A 15,764-nucleotide genomic window follows, 5' to 3' on the forward strand; every position below is an offset into this window, starting at 1 on the left:
TGAGCTGTGGGGGATTCCAAGCAGGAAGCTCCTTGTGTTTCCTGACAGGAGTGTGGTGCTGAGCCTGGGAGATTAGTTTTTCTCAGCTCACAGTCATGCTTGCAGGGACTAAACACAGCACAGACCTGGTGCTTTCCCCGTGACTCCCACAGCACGCCAGCATATTGCAGTGCGATGGGAGAGGGCCTCTCACCACCATCCAGTCCAAACCACCCGATGACCCAGTGACACTGCTCCGGGATGCACATGCTGTTTGCCAGCCTCTCTGTCCCCTACATTCATCTTCCCAGAGGGTGGCCTGGCTACAGACCTGCCCACTAGTCCCAGCTAGCAAAGGCTCACTTGAGGCTCATTTAAGCCAAAGAGGTAAAGCCTTCTCGCTTGAGATATGCTGGAAGGAGCCAGTTGTATCTTATCTTAGTCCACTCTCAAATTTATCTTCTCTTTGAATAACCAGGGAAACGCAGGGTAGCCTAGTGATTCAGAGCACAGGCTCCCAGGTCTGCTCTGCACAGCGATGCCTAAGTTTTCTCTGTAAAGCATAAATAATTGTAATGCTTATCTTTTTGTGTTGCTATGAGGATTGAAGAGTTAATGCATTTGAAGTTTAGAACAATGCCTGGCTCAGAGGAAGGGCTCAAGAAATATTGTTTATTATTAGTACTATTACTACTGCTGCTACTGGAAGTCATATTCTCTGGGCTCAGTGTTTGGATCGGGCGGAAGAAAAGAGGACTCAAACATTGGGAAGATGAAACACTTGTGTACTCCAGGCTGTGCTTTCCCAGAGTTTGTCTGTAACAAAAGCTTCCCTGGAATCCCAATTTTTAGAAATTTTTGAAATTTTTTAAAGTTCATTTTTGTTTTGGGTTGTTTTTTTTTTTAATTTGTTTTTGTTTTTCCATTTCCCTCACACACTCTTGTTTGAGAGCTACTGGAGTAGAGAAAAAGGCCTAAGCATTGTTGTCTGTCAGACCTGAACCTTGACGTTGTCATTTTGTAATAGTATGACCTTATGCAAATACTTAACTTCTTGGTGTTAGAGTTTCCTCATCTATAAAACGAGAATAATATTGTTTTCCTGGAAAGATTAGACGTCATGTATAAGAAACGCCTAGCATAGCACCTGGCAAATTGTAAATATTTAACATGTAACAGGGACTGTTACTGCTTATGCACCATTGTGGTGAAATAGCTTCTCCTGACGCGAACAGAACTGAGTCTCAAATAAATCATTTAACACTTTCCATCCATTAACTTTCAAGGCGTTACTTAACGTGCAAGGAAGCAGTTGACTGAATGGAAGAATGAAAGGTCTTTCCCAAAGCTGTAGGCAGCTGTGGCTTGAGAGGTGCTGTCTCCCAGAGCAGTGGTTCCTAAACCCCAGAAACCACCAGACACTCCCAAGTGCTTGTTCTACATGTCAAGGCTGGGGCTCCCCTCCGTGCTGCCAGAGCAGACGTCTCGGGGGGAGAACAGGAACCTGAATATATAAGAAGCTCCTGGGTTGATTATTAGGAAGCCAGGGAACCCATAGTCGTCTACTTCAGGGGTCACTCCTGGTGGTGTACTTTGTATGGATTATACACAAATGTATAGTGACTTGTATCCATCACTGTAGTATCATACAGAGAACTTTCACTGCCCTAAAAGTTCTCTTTACTCCATCACCTTGATTTTAAATCTCTTCAACCCCAGTGAATATTAAGAGATTTAAATAAGTTCCAAATATGTTCTAAAAGGATAGTTTTGTGTTGATTTTTAAATGTTTGAATAAAAATTTTGTGAGTAGCGTTTGCTTCCAAGGAAATCTTAACACTAGTTATCATCTCAAATGGCAGCAGATAAATAACCAAGTTTCCTTTTGAATTACGTCTTCAATAGAGACACTACTTTGAGGAACACTGTTTTAAAGGGGCTGTTGTTGCCGTTTCTTTTCTAACCCTGATGCCTAGATGAAATAGACTTCCTTTTACATCATCTTAAAAGTGAAAACTGTATTCAGGCTCATGAATGGAAGACACAGAATTTCCTGTTTTTCTTTATTCTAAAATGAAATACAAAAATCCTTTAAACATCTGTAGTGCAGACAAACAGAAAATTACTATGTTTATGATACAGTATACAGTAATATCAATAAAGAAATGAATGCCTGGAACCAGGAAAACAGTAACTTTTGTTTAACCTCAAAATTCACACCTGATCTTGATACGGTTGCGGTGAACATGGTGACAGCGGGCATGTACTCCAGGGTCCTGGACATTCGCTCTCTTCCTAGAAATCACAAGCCACAGGTCTGATCCACAGCCCCAGGGAGGCAGAGGAGGTACTGGTCACAAATCGGCTTAGTGAGGAGAGCACTTGAGGTGTGACAGTCAAAATTGGAAAGATGTCAAAATATGCCCATCCTGAGGTTAGCACTAAGGGCTGGCCCCTCCTGCATGTTGTTCCTGAAAAACTTCAAAAACAGCAAAAACATCCAGGCAGGCTGGCCAGACAGATGGAAAGAGGGAAGTCCTCCGTCAAATCTCTTCATCTTTCTAAGCCACCATTTTCTTCTATGTGAATTTGGAGGAGGAGTTTCCTTCCTTGTAGAGCTGCTGAAAGAGTTAAATGAGATCATTTTTACGGTGTCCTCAGCACTCTGGCTGGCCCATTGGAATGGAGAAAATGCTTTAAAATTTTGCCATTATTATGCGTCCAACAATAAATAAATTAGGAAAACACTGAAAAGGCTACAGGGCATAGTAAAAAGGAATGGGAAATTGTTAAATAGTGTTCTCTGGAAGCCTTTTAACAGTCACTACATTGCCCACATCATCAAAGTGCCTGGATTTAAAATCAATAGATGCACAACATAATCAGATAGAAGCACTAAGGTCATTTATAGAGGAAGCAACCTGGTGAGTACACCTTTCATTAATGTTCCAGGCAACAAATTTTACCTAAATACAGATGAGTTCACACCAGGCTCTTCCAAGGTGCCAACATTCTCTGCTACAGGAAAGCTAGGAAAATCAGTTTATGTTCTTTCTGTAACAAACACCCGCTAATCGAAAGTAAAAGACTCTCTCTGGCCCTGCTTCCCAGGTACAAAGCACTATTTCTCTGATTAATGATCCGGCTCCCTGCAAGAACTGCAACGCCAACATCCTCCGGTTTGAGCAGTCAGCTACCTCTTCCCAGGTGTTAACCCCGTCCCCTCATCCTGGGGGGCGTTTGGTAATTAGCAGAGCTGGCAGGTGCCTGCATTTGCTGTTGCTCCTGGTAGTTGAGCATATGTGTCAGGTCTCTGTTGGGGGAAGAAAGAGGGTGAAACAAATGATTCACTCCAGCTCCATAAAGGCCAGCTCCTTAAAGAAAGAAAAAGCGAACTTTCTGCCTCAGTATTAAACTCCATCATTCTTTATCCGCCGAAACCCTAACTAATTTGGAAGTTGGCTTTGGCACTTTCTCCTGCTCCCATTTAGCAAAACCTCCTAATGCTGGCGCTCTCCAAATATCTCCCTGTGAACGAGCTGTCCTCGGGGCCTTTGTGACCTGATTTTCTACAGTTGAAACCACCCTGTCTTGCATTGTACTGCATTTCCTCTTTCCTCCCTGACCTCCAAGGGAACGCTTAGCTAGGCTGATAAAGGTAACTCTGCTGAGGTATGAGTGCCTAAGTGTTGTCTTCAGAGAAGAGAAAGGCATGGCAGCTCAAAAGAGAAATGGAATAGTTCCAGCTTGGGGGAAGCACTGGGGTGCTAAGGTTGCCAGATAAAACACAGGACATACAGCTAAATTTGAATTTCAGTCAACTAGTAAATACTTTCCTTAGTATAAGTATAAACATGACAACTGATGGGCTGGGTTTTGTAGGGCAGGTAGGGTTTGAATTGCCCTGGAGACTGAGGGCAATGCATTCCAGGTGGAATGGGAAATACAGGTAGTTGTTTATTCAGTTTTTGTACTTAAATATCACTTTCCCCAAAAAGTCTTCTGACCGCGTTGTTTAAAATGGCAACTGCCTGTCCCTGCAGGATGTTTCTCCATAGCACTTATCACCATATGACATATCATGTGCTTATTTGTTTATTGTTTATTTCCCCTTTCTAGAAGACTACAGCAGGAAATGTCTTTTGTTCACTGCTGTATCCTCCATGCCTACAGCAATGGATGGCATGAAACAGGTGCTCAATACACGTTTGTTGACTGAACAAAAGACAAAATGAATAAGTAAATAGATGAAGAAAATAGAAGGGAACTGGTTCATTTTCTTCCTCTCCTGACTGACACTTGGTAAATGTTTAGTTCGTATTTGGCAAAATGTGCAAACACGAAAACAATCCCAACCCTGAAGTGGCATTCAAACTAAATGAGGAGAGAAAGACAGTAACAAAAGAAAGACATGCTGGTAAAGAGATACGAATTTCACCGAGAATCATGAATAGTATAAGCAAAACCTTTTAATATTCACTGGGGTTGAAGAGATTTAAAATCAAGCTGATGGAGTAAAGAGAACTTTCAGGGCAGTATAAGTTCTCTGTATGATACTGTAGTAACTTCTGCCAAGCCAGTGGCTATTGCAGTGGTTGAGGGGCTCAAGTCAGCAGTGGCGACAGCGCAGAAGTGGATCTGATCAGTGGTCTTCCAGGCAGAGGAGGAGACAGAGCCTCTGGTCCCTCTGGGCCTCCAGAGCAGCAGAATCCCTTGCCCTTGGACCGCTTCCCTCCACCGGCCATGTTGCCCCAGCAGGCAAATGCACAGCCTAGCATCCTGCTGCTCCTCTTGCTCCAAAGCAATGGCCAGCCCTGCAGATGGACTTCAGAGGTACCAAGTGAAAGGAGAACGTGCATTGTGAGTACAAAGGGACGATGTACTGGGAAACAGAAATCAGGAAAACCTATTTCTGCATACCACCCATGGTAGTCAGGGATTGCTGGGTGATTTCTCAGAATCAATCAGTGCTTACAAATCCTGTTCATGCCCCTTCCCCCCACCTCAGGAGAGGCCTGCACAGTTGTAACATCTCCTATAATAAAGTCAGACCTGGTCCCTGTCGATCTATCTCCCCATGTAATACGCTCCCTGTCAAGAAAGATGCATGTGTCTATAGATGCTAATTGACAGGCAGCTTCAAGATAGGAACATCTCAGAAAGGAAAGATTTGATGGCCCTGCCATTTAACAGCTACTAGATCACTAAGACGATATATCACCTCGCTAATACAGTGAGTGTATCCTGAGGATTTTGGAATATACAGGTCACCAACCTGCTAAAAGAAAATTAAAATTAAAAAAATTAACAAGTACATTCAGTGCTGTTTTTAGATAGATGTGCATTTGTGCCTCTAGTGTCCTATTTTTCTACTTTCTAGTGACATTTCAAGGCCTTAATTCTCTGTTATTAAATTGTCAGTCACTGTCTTTTATGTGCTTGTGACACTTAGACTAATATTGCCTGAAAAAAAAAAGAAAAAAGGAAGTAAATATTAACTAGTATGTATAAAATAGATAAACAGCAAGTTTCTTCTGTATAGCATAGGGAACTATATTCAATATCCTGTAGTAACCTATAATAAAAATAGGAGAACGAATGTATGTGTGTATATGGATGACTGAAACATGCTGTACACCAGAATTTGACACAACATTGTAAACTGACTATACTTCAATAAAAAAAAGAAAGAAAGAAAAAAAGAAGGAAAGGAGAGAGGGAGGAATGGAGGAAGGAGAAAAGTAAAAGAAAGGACAGGAAGGAAGGGGAAGAGGAAGAGAAAACTTAAGATATAACCAAGTTAGTGTTTCTATAGGAACGGTAAACAATAAGAAAATAAAGCCAAAACCTCAGTATAATATAAGACTCTGCTATCTTAGAGTCTACATATCTTTAAAACAGTGGAAACTTAACTTTACTGGAATAAACCTGATTAACAAACTAGAACTCTTTAAAGATGTGCTCACTGGCAAATTCCCAGAGTCTAGCAGAGGATCTGACATGTGGCAGGCACTCAATAAATATGAATTGACTGGATAAATGAATTAATTGAATTAATTTACATATCTTGGTCAAGAAAAGTATCACATGACCGTATTCTTACTCAAAATGTTTTGTATAAATAGAACAAAAAATGGAGCATAGAACTTTCCATTTAATTAAACTAAAACACTATGACAATGAGGATAAGAAAAAAGTCAATCTTTGTCCAATCCTTGCTTGGCTCAGAGTGGAGTGTGACACTCATAACTTGGGATGGCACCACTGCCTGGATACTAACATCTCTGGGAAGAAAATAAAACCTGCTCCTAGTCAATACTGAGTCCCAGTCAACCCCTAATTGTGTGCTCCTTCTGGAAGGACTGCCCATCTGTGCTCCATTCAGTGGAGCATATAGCCCAGATGGTCCTTCCCATTGACCAACCGTGTTGGCGGCATAACACCATTACAATTTTGGAAGAAGATGGACACATTTCTTAATCTGATACTATAAGCTTAACTAGGCCAATGGGTTTTGCATGGTTATTTCAGTCCTTACTCCTTTCAGCAATTGATTGCCTTAATTCTAGGAGGACTTCACAGCATCCATTAGAATCCAGCAGTCTGTAGTATTCCAAATTCCTGGTGTTCCTCAGAGAAGAATCGTGTTAGCAGGAGGTAGAGGCCAGGATGATGCTGAGGGAGGGAGATGACATTGAGCAAGGACAAGCAGGGTGCAGTGTTTAGGTGTCATTCCTGCCTCCTACCAGAGATTTCAACCTACAGATCTTAGTGAGCTTGTCCCACACAATTCAACTTGCTAGTATGAGGAAAGGCACTTAAAGGAAAAAGACACTGAATACAATTCAGAATGCCCCCTGCCTGGGCTGCAGTGCCTGGTGACAGGAACCCAGCTGACAGGTAGTATGGTGTCTTCAAGGCCACATGTGGGAGCAAATCAGAGTAGCAGCTTTTAGAGTGGAAGCAGAAAGGTGAGAAATTGAATTAAGAAAAAAAAGGATTCAGAAATCTTGCATTGTGGGATCTGTTGAGACCCTCACTTGCTTTTCCTTTCTCTTTTTCCATAAAAATAATAATTTTATCTAAACATTCAACTTGCAGGTATTGTGCCCTTTCAGAGTTATAATGTTAAATAAAACATTGTTCATCAAATATTTCCTGAGCCTCTCCTCTGTGCCAGGCATGGGGCTGAGCACTGAAGACACAGAAGTGAGTAAGACACAAAACTCCCTCCTGGGGCTTCCCAGGGAGGATAGGAGTTCTCAATCAGAGTCTACAGACTCGTTGAATGTGAATCCAGGGCTATCAACTCTCCTTTCGGAACATCCATGTGACGAATTATGAGTGGATTTTTCATGATTTATGGAATCTCTAACCCTGAAGTTTCTTTTGGATCAGAAGCTTGAAAGACAACTAGATACAGTCCAAAATGTCAGTTGGCCATATTAACTAAAGGTTGCCAACCAATGAGATAGAGAAGTATAAAAAATGTCCTGATAGAAATGTAACCTAAGCTTTTCCAGGCCCTTTGAGCCTGTGGGTACAGATGGCATCCCAGAAGCAACAATAATGCACATCTCCTGGCTTTTACCCCTATCTACTTGAAAGGCGTAAATCCTCCTCTACTTGTATCTGGAAACGCACAAGTGACTCTTGGGATCAGGAACCTGTCTGTGAAGTACACATCCTGCCATGTTCTTCTCATCTTCTCCTCCACTTGATGTCCACTTCATTGAACAAGTCTCTTTTATCAGTGGTATCGCTCTCAAGAGAATATTCGTATCTGTGACACCTGTGCCCTCCCAAAGATGCCAACAGTTGAGATGCCAAAATGGCCCTGGGAGCAATGGGGTGATTGTCTCTCACCCACTTCTGTCATATACCATGTGTGTCCATATAACTCACAGAGCCCTCGTGGAAAGCAATCCTTCAGTTCCTGCTCCTCTTCCTCCCATGCACATTAACTCAATGAAACAGTTATCCTGTGTGCCTCCCGCCCTCTAAAAGGACAAGCCCAGATGTGTTTGAACCCAGTAACCGGCAAAGCTTAGGTTTCAAATGGAGACCTTGATGAAGATGAATTCTGGACTTTCGTGGGAGAGTCACTAAATATAAGCTTGGCTCATTTAGTCTTCAAAAAATACAGAACACATATTAAGTGCTGGATACTGGGAATATATTGATAGATTTTTTTTAAAAGACATACTTAGTCCTTATGCTTATAGAACTAGTAACTTCAACCAATAAATTTAAAATTACTAATTAAGACCATGTGTTATGAAGGAAGTGAGTTGTGGGGAGAGGAGGTTTTCATAGGCCTACTAAAACGCAGTCAATGTCCTGGTGCCAGTTTGAGAGTTTCTCACAATGCTTTATTGTCTGCTGTGTGCTGGCTAGTGCAGAGCTGCTGAGTTGGAACAAAACATCATCTAGGTGATTCTTACAACTCAACAGGTTCTACAGAAGGTAGCACCCTGTACTTTCCCGTTTCAGTGATAAGCCACAGACTACTGTTAGATCACTGAAAAGGACCTGGAATTGCTTTCAAGCTCCTTGACTCAAAAGATTACACTGCGCTCTTTGTGTGTGGCTTTGAGATGTTAAATCCTTCCATGTTGGTGCTGTCTGCAAACTTGATAATGCTCATAATTGCATTATCCAGGTTAGTGATTAAAAAATAAAATCCCAGGGATAGACTTGGATTTCAAAATTGTAGAATAGACTACACTGTATAGCACAGGGAAATATACACAAAATGTTATGATAACTCACAGAGAAAAAAATGTGACAATGAGTGTATATATGTCCATGAATGACTGAAAAATTGTGCTGAACACTGGAATTTGACACAACATTGTAAAATGATTATAAATCAATAAAAAATGTTAAAAAAAATAAAAATAAAATAAAATAAAATAAAATAAAATAAAATACTAATCCAGAGTCATCCATTGACAACGTCAACCCAGGTAGATAGAGAGTAAGTGAGTACTACTATAAAAACCACTTCTTGTTGATGTTAATGCAATAAGAAATGAAATAAAACCCACCAAGATCCAGACTTGCTATCTGTATTGCCTTCTCCCTCAGCTCACTCCCCTTCTCATGTGATCGGCAATTCTGAATGACTGAGACGACCATGAAGTATTTTCAGGTCTTACCTATACTTACCAAGTCAAGTGTTTATTCATTTATGATCCCACATCACAGGCATGTAGGTTTTTTCCACTGGTGATTTTTTTGTGTCGAACTCTGTGTGAACTGAGTTGCCAGGAGCTGTTTTCACAGTTAACAGCACTGCAGCTTTGGTTTTGCATCACATTGTAATCAATATTTTCCTGAGACTTTATGTAAATCAATTACTTTAAAAGCTAATAACATATCCCAATGACTCAATTATAATTTCCAAGAATGGTTCCCACTGGGACTATGTTGGCCACAACACATAAAACCTTCACATTTAGCAAGCACCCTGTCTTTACCAATGCATGATCTGTTGGCATTTAGCAGCCTGCCCTATAATATGTTAGGCAAATGGACAGATCAGTTCACGTGGTCTTTAGTCACCAGTTGATAATGCATTCATTCAAATATGTCACAATAAATCAGCATTGCGTTAGATGCTCTCAGTGATCTGGAAAACCTGAGTGTTTAAGAATTCACAAAGTTCATGCTATTGTTCTAGGTATTTTATACCACCTGTCTTGTCTAAATAAATGTCCTTTTAAGCAATGCCCAAGTATGCAGTAAGATATAACTGAGCATTTTAGTGCAATTATGCAATTATTTTTGAATTGTTAAATATTAATTGACCATTTATTTGCTGATTGAATGAACTCCACAACCAAATTAAATTTCTAATAAAGTGTACTGATGGATATGTTTCCATCTGGAAACAACAGCTGTTTAACCAAAAAAAAAAAAATGCATTTTCAAGGAACACACAGCTGATATGGAAGTTAAACATGTAAATAAAAATATCTAAAGTATCATACATACAATGTGAAACTTACAAATGAAATACAATTGTCACAAGAAAATAAGAAATATAATCAGAAATGTAATTAGCATTTTATCAGATTACATATTGTCACAGTGGTTGCTGTACTCCCTCCAATAGGAGTTGGAAGGAAAGGGAGCCCAAGAAGATGAGCATCCATACACACACGAATACACACACTCACACTCACACACACACATACACATCTGCATGTAGAAGAGCTCCATGTGGTAAGTTCAGGACAGGAAACTCCATAGTAGCAGGGTTTGAATAGCAGGGTTTCATTGCTGTTCAGCTGCCTCCTCTAGTCCATGTTCATTCCAAGAAAAAGTGGATTCACATGCTGGTAGAGGATCTCACTCTGAAAATTGCAAACTCTGCTCCTTCACATGGATCCTTGAAACAAAGAGAATAGGCAGTGATCTTTTTCATGCTAAGTATACCTCTTGGCCCACCTAGCAAATTCTTACTCATCATTTACACCCCAGCCCAGTCACGGCCTCTTCTGCAATAACTTTCACGTCCCTGATCGCCGCCCCCCAGCAAAAACGAACATTTTATACACATTTTACTCAGATACCTATAGCTCCCTATAAACTATCCTATCTCCCTCAAGTGCTCTTAAGAGATTACATTGGGATTGTTTATAAATCTGTCTCCTCCCTGGTTCAAGAGCCCATTAGGACTATGAATTGTATCCATGAATTTTCAACTTCTATCTCCAGTGTCTCACACAACACCTGGCACAGGGTAGACAAACATTCAATAAGTATTTGTTGAGCTTGTTAAATAGAGAAATTAAATTAAAATTGATGAGAGCCTCATTTCTCACCTCTGCCAGAGAGAATCGAGTGGGATTGATCTGCTGCTTTCACTCTTGACTTCACTGAGTCGTTCTGTATTTCTATGTTGTAGTTCTCAATTACTTTTGAATACTTCCCTTGCCATTACCGTGACCTAATCATGCATATTTTTATGAAAGTGTGTTCGCTCTCATCTGTATGAATGGATGGAGTAAAATGAAGAGTGGGGAAGGTATCATTACACGGCAGTAGGAGTGCAAAATGCAGCATCTTTCAAACCTTGGCATCCGAATATTCACAGGCAGGTCATTTAAGTTCTGTGATCTTCAGTTTCCTGATTTGTAAACGGGAGGATGAGAATACCTCCCTCTGGGTGTGGTTGTGGGAATCAGAGCTGTTATATAAAAAGCCCTGACCGAGCACCTGGTACACAGTAGGTTCTCCATAAATCAAAATACTAATGTGTGCAAAAGCACTTTGTAAGCTGTAGAGCATGATGCAGATGCTAGTTACTGTGTTACCCCCCAGCCTGGTACTTCAGGTTCTCTAGACTCATCATAACTGTAATATGTAGAAAAGTGTCCAGGAAGACGTCATAGTAAAGCCAGGTCCATAGTAACCAAAGAAGGAAAAACAGAAAAGGCAGTGCACACCTGATTGCTTTTTGTTATCTTCATGTGCTGTATGGATGACCAAAAGCCTCCTCCCATTTACCACCTGCAAGAGTCCTGTGACGATTTAACAAGTCTTTATATCCCTAGAAGTCCCAAGTAATTGCCTTATTCTACTTACACATGGCCCTCACTCCAGGGCGGAGACCTCAGCTGCGGCCGCCTGGGTCACGTGACCTCTGGACACGTGACTGCTTGGGCCTGGGGCTGCTCTTTTCGTCCCTCGGTCCTCCTCCATCAGCCAGAAATGGAGCTGCCCTTCAGACACTGGGGATGCAAACAACCGAATCTACCTCCAGCTAGTTTGTCAGGAAAGCGGTCAGGCCTCCAGAGAGAAGTAGAACCAGAAACTGGAACTACTGTAGAAATCTGGAAGAGGCGTTGCCTTTCTCAGCTCTGCTTCTCTTTTCTTGTCTGATTCATGCAGTCTCCCTTCTCTATGACCTGCTTTCTCGGTTTCTCAATTCACAGTCAACGACCTCCTTTCCTACCCCTTAGACCTCTGTCTCCCATCAGCGCTCAGTTTCCCCACAACCCTCCGTTCTGGACACACAGAAAAATTAACTGGCTTCTCTGAATCAGGTGTGTGCCTTGTTCTCATAAATAAACGATGGGAAAGGATGGGAGAGCTTCACATGCTGTGACCATGGGAGTCAGAGCGGCCCCTGCAGATGTGTGGGCAGTTCTCATGAGCAATGATGATTATAGGGGTAATCGGGTGCACCTGCAGGGAGGTACCATATTGGGGAGTCCAGAGTATAGGCAGTTAAGTAATATCAGAAACCCTCAAGTCATGTTATGTAGATTTTAATCTAACTACCACCCTACTCCCCGACCAATGGCAGCTCAGGTTTTAAACCATCAGTAAGCTGTAGGACTGGCCCCCTTTGCCTTTATTCTTTTTAGACACTATCTGTGTGCTGCTAAGTCACCTTGTTAGTCCTGCTTCTGATCTTTAGAGGGAAACTGCATGGTAGCAGGACCAGGCCTGCATCTGAGTTCTGATTCCATGACCTGAGTAAGTCTGGCTTCTCCTCACAGCTTCAGGGTACACAACTGTAAGACGGGGATGGTGGCATCTGCCCTGCCTACTCCTGGGATGGTTAGGACAGTGTCTACAGATACGTGTTATAAAAACATTTTGAAAACTATAAAGCATTTTATGAATGTCAGTAAGTGCTAGGGCTCTGAGGTCCCTCTGATCTGAATTTAAATCCTGGCTCTAATTCGTGTGTCACTCTGGGCAAGTTATCCTAGCCCTCTGAGCCTTGGTTTCTTTGTCTGTAAAACTGACATAAAAATACTACCTCACAGGTTTATTATGAGTGTTAAGTGTGATGATGTTGACAAAATGCTTTGTACAGGGTCTGGCATTCAATAATTCTTCATTAGCATACCACATTATTAATACCTATTGGGGCTGTAGATTGAACTTCTATCCAAAAGTAACAAAATTTTGGTTACCTTTTTTACTAGAAAATAAGTATAGACTTTGACCCCGGAGGAGCCTATTTTCCTGTCTCCATAGACTATTTGCTTCTCAGGTGGACTCTTTTCTGGGTTGGTGAACACGTGGAGGGTCTAGGAGGGCGGTGAGCCTGGAGAGAGCATGGGAGCCCCTGGCCCTTCCCCCATATCTTGCCCTATGCGGTTTTTTTTTTCCCCCTTTGGCTGTTCTCGAGTTGAATTCTTTTACCACAAATTGGTAATGTAGTTTCAGAGTGAAGTTTAGTGCTATATGCATTAAAATATCAAAGCTATTTTCAGAAACAAAGTTTTAAGTTGAATTGTGTATTTCCTCAATGTCCATCCTGATGGCTTCTGCCATTTCAGATGCAACAGTTAGCTGAACTGGGAGGAGCCTGCAACAACAAAGGGAACCATGGCGGAGCAGTTTAATTAATCATCCTTCTTAAATTTGCCATTGATATAAATCAACCAGTGCAGAATCAGCTGCCAGTAAGTGGCACACACTAGTCCCATGGCACCTAGGCACCTCATATGCCTGCTGTGGGAAATCAGTTCTCCCCTGGCATCCAGGAACCTGTTCAGCATCCTGATGCCACCCGCAGCCTTCCACATCCACTTTCCTTACTGGTAATGTCAATTGCTTGTCATGCAGCCAAACTTGACTACTAATTTTTTAAAAATATTATTCTATCTGTGTATTTATAACACTTAAAACACTTGTTATAAATACACAGATAGAATGATTGCTCTATTTAAGCAGATATCTGCACCCATCTGGAATCCTCCTCTTAGTCCTACTTCTGACTTTTTGAATAACATAGGCAAAAAAATGGTCTAGTGATGGCATTTGGAAGACTTCTGTCATTTCAATCCCAAATGTTTCCCTTTGAAAGGGAAAACCATTTCCAGTTTTCGTGACTCTCCTGTGTCATAGTTTGAACCTCATTTCCTGTCTTGCTCGTTATCCTCTGGACCCTTTGTTTTCTAATAATCCTCAAAGCTTAGCACTCAAAACCAAGCATTATACTCAAAGGATAAGAGGTTAAGGAGAAAGGGAAATCTCCTAGAATAAAATGGGGTCAGGCATGTAGGTAAGGATGTCTTGGATGCTAAATTCCTTCAGTGTGTATTTTACAATCCAGCCTCTTATTCTAAGAGGAGGATTCCAAATGGGTACAGATATCTGCCTAAATAGAGCAAGAGTGAGATCTTTCTATTTATTGCCTACCAGTAGAATAGGCAGTATTTAGTCATTAGAAATGTCAAAACAGAATCTGGACAGCCACATGACACAAAGTTGAGGAGGATCAAACATTGGAGCTGGATGCTCTTCAAGGTCCATCTTGAATCCTCCCCTTGAGTACACCTATTGCTCCACCAGCAACAGTAATGTGGGGGAGGGTGGAGGTGGCCCTGATTTCCAGTTCCCAAATGACAGAGAGACCACACCTCTGAGAGAGTCAGACTGGTGTTTACAAGGTGTGAGGATGTGTTTAGGTGACTGCATTTCAAAAATATGCCCCCTTTTCTTTAAACATTGTTATCTAAGTCATAGTCCCTTCCATTACTATGGATTGTCATTTGACTATAAGGCATATTCCCTGCTGCTGATTTGTATAAGACAGCTACATTTGAATCAGTCATAATTGGTAAAAAGAGAAATTGCTGTTTTTCAATTCATTTCTCAAAATTTGTCAGGCAAAACCTATATAGTCCTTAATTTCTTTTAAAAGCCTATGCTTTATGTGCTTCAGATAAGTAGATTTGGTAATAGGTATTTAAACCTGGCAGGCTTAGCAATTAAAACATAGTATTTGGTGATGAGGAGACTCTGGTTACAAGTTTCTTTTCCAACAACTGGACTATTTAGTTGTAAAGGAAAAAAAGCAAAGAAGAAATTGGTCATGTTGACATGACCTTAATGCTTGATTCAGTCATTGTATTCTGCCTTTTCCTCATTCCCCAAATGCAAAAGAACAATAGCACTAATTATTGCTCTTTAGATGCGGTAAATCTCCAATGCTCAGTTCTGTGTAGGGGGATGGCTTAAGCAACCAGACGAAGCAGAAGTTGGTCCATGGTCCTGCCTCCCCCCTCACTCCACACTTACATACAAGCTCATATTAAAAATCTCCTTCATGGAGAGGATGGGAGGGTATATAACTCAATGGTAGAGTGCATGCCTAGCATGCACAAGATCCAGGGTTCAATCCCCAGTACCTCCATTAAAACAAATAAATAAAAACCTAATTACCTCCCCCCATCAAAAATTTAAAAATAAATAAATAAATAAAACCCTTCATCATCTCCTACCGATATCACCTTCACTTCCAATGTTTTAAAGAAAAAGCATCTCCCTCTGTTGTTACACATCACTCTTGTTTCCCTTTTATTTTCATCTCTTAGCCTCCCTCTCTTTCCTTCTGTGTGTGTGTGTGTGTGTGTACATCCTACACACACACATGCCTTGTTCCCTGACACTTAAGTGCAATATTCCAAACTTCTCTCTTCTCACCACCCTGTTTTTCTTTCACAATCAGAAAAGAAGTCAGTGTTGTTCAACAAACAGAAATGGACCAAAAAATACTCAAATAATGACCTATCTTTTAACTGTGGTTACAGTGATGTCTGGAGCCTTTGAGTATTTGTATTTTTCATCTTGAAAAACATGTCTTTGAATGTCTTCAAAACTTGGACATCATTTAAACATAATAAGATCATGAACTTTGGATACAGATTAACTTGGGTTTTAGAGTAGTATGACAATTACATAGTGAGATAAAAAGTATTCAGGAGGACATGAGAAAACAAGAAGCATCCTGCACTGCTGTGGGCTTGCCA

The 15,764-nt window shown here is 41.1% G+C and overlaps 1 long non-coding RNA gene across 1 annotated transcript; it reads right to left on the reverse strand.

The window, feature by feature from the left end:
* Positions 1–10,019: 10,019 nt before the first annotated feature.
* Positions 10,020–11,771, reverse strand: LOC141573402 (uncharacterized). Its single transcript, XR_012499094.1, has 2 exons — positions 11,575–11,771; positions 10,020–10,375 (listed from the first exon to the last, which is right to left on the reverse strand). It is a non-coding gene; the product is annotated as an uncharacterized LOC141573402 (long non-coding RNA).
* Positions 11,772–15,764: the final 3,993 nt, after the last annotated feature.

The sequence above is a fragment of the Camelus bactrianus genome, chromosome 15 (genome assembly GCF_048773025.1).
Source record: "Camelus bactrianus isolate YW-2024 breed Bactrian camel chromosome 15, ASM4877302v1, whole genome shotgun sequence".
NCBI classification, from domain to species: domain Eukaryota; kingdom Metazoa; phylum Chordata; class Mammalia; order Artiodactyla; family Camelidae; genus Camelus; species Camelus bactrianus.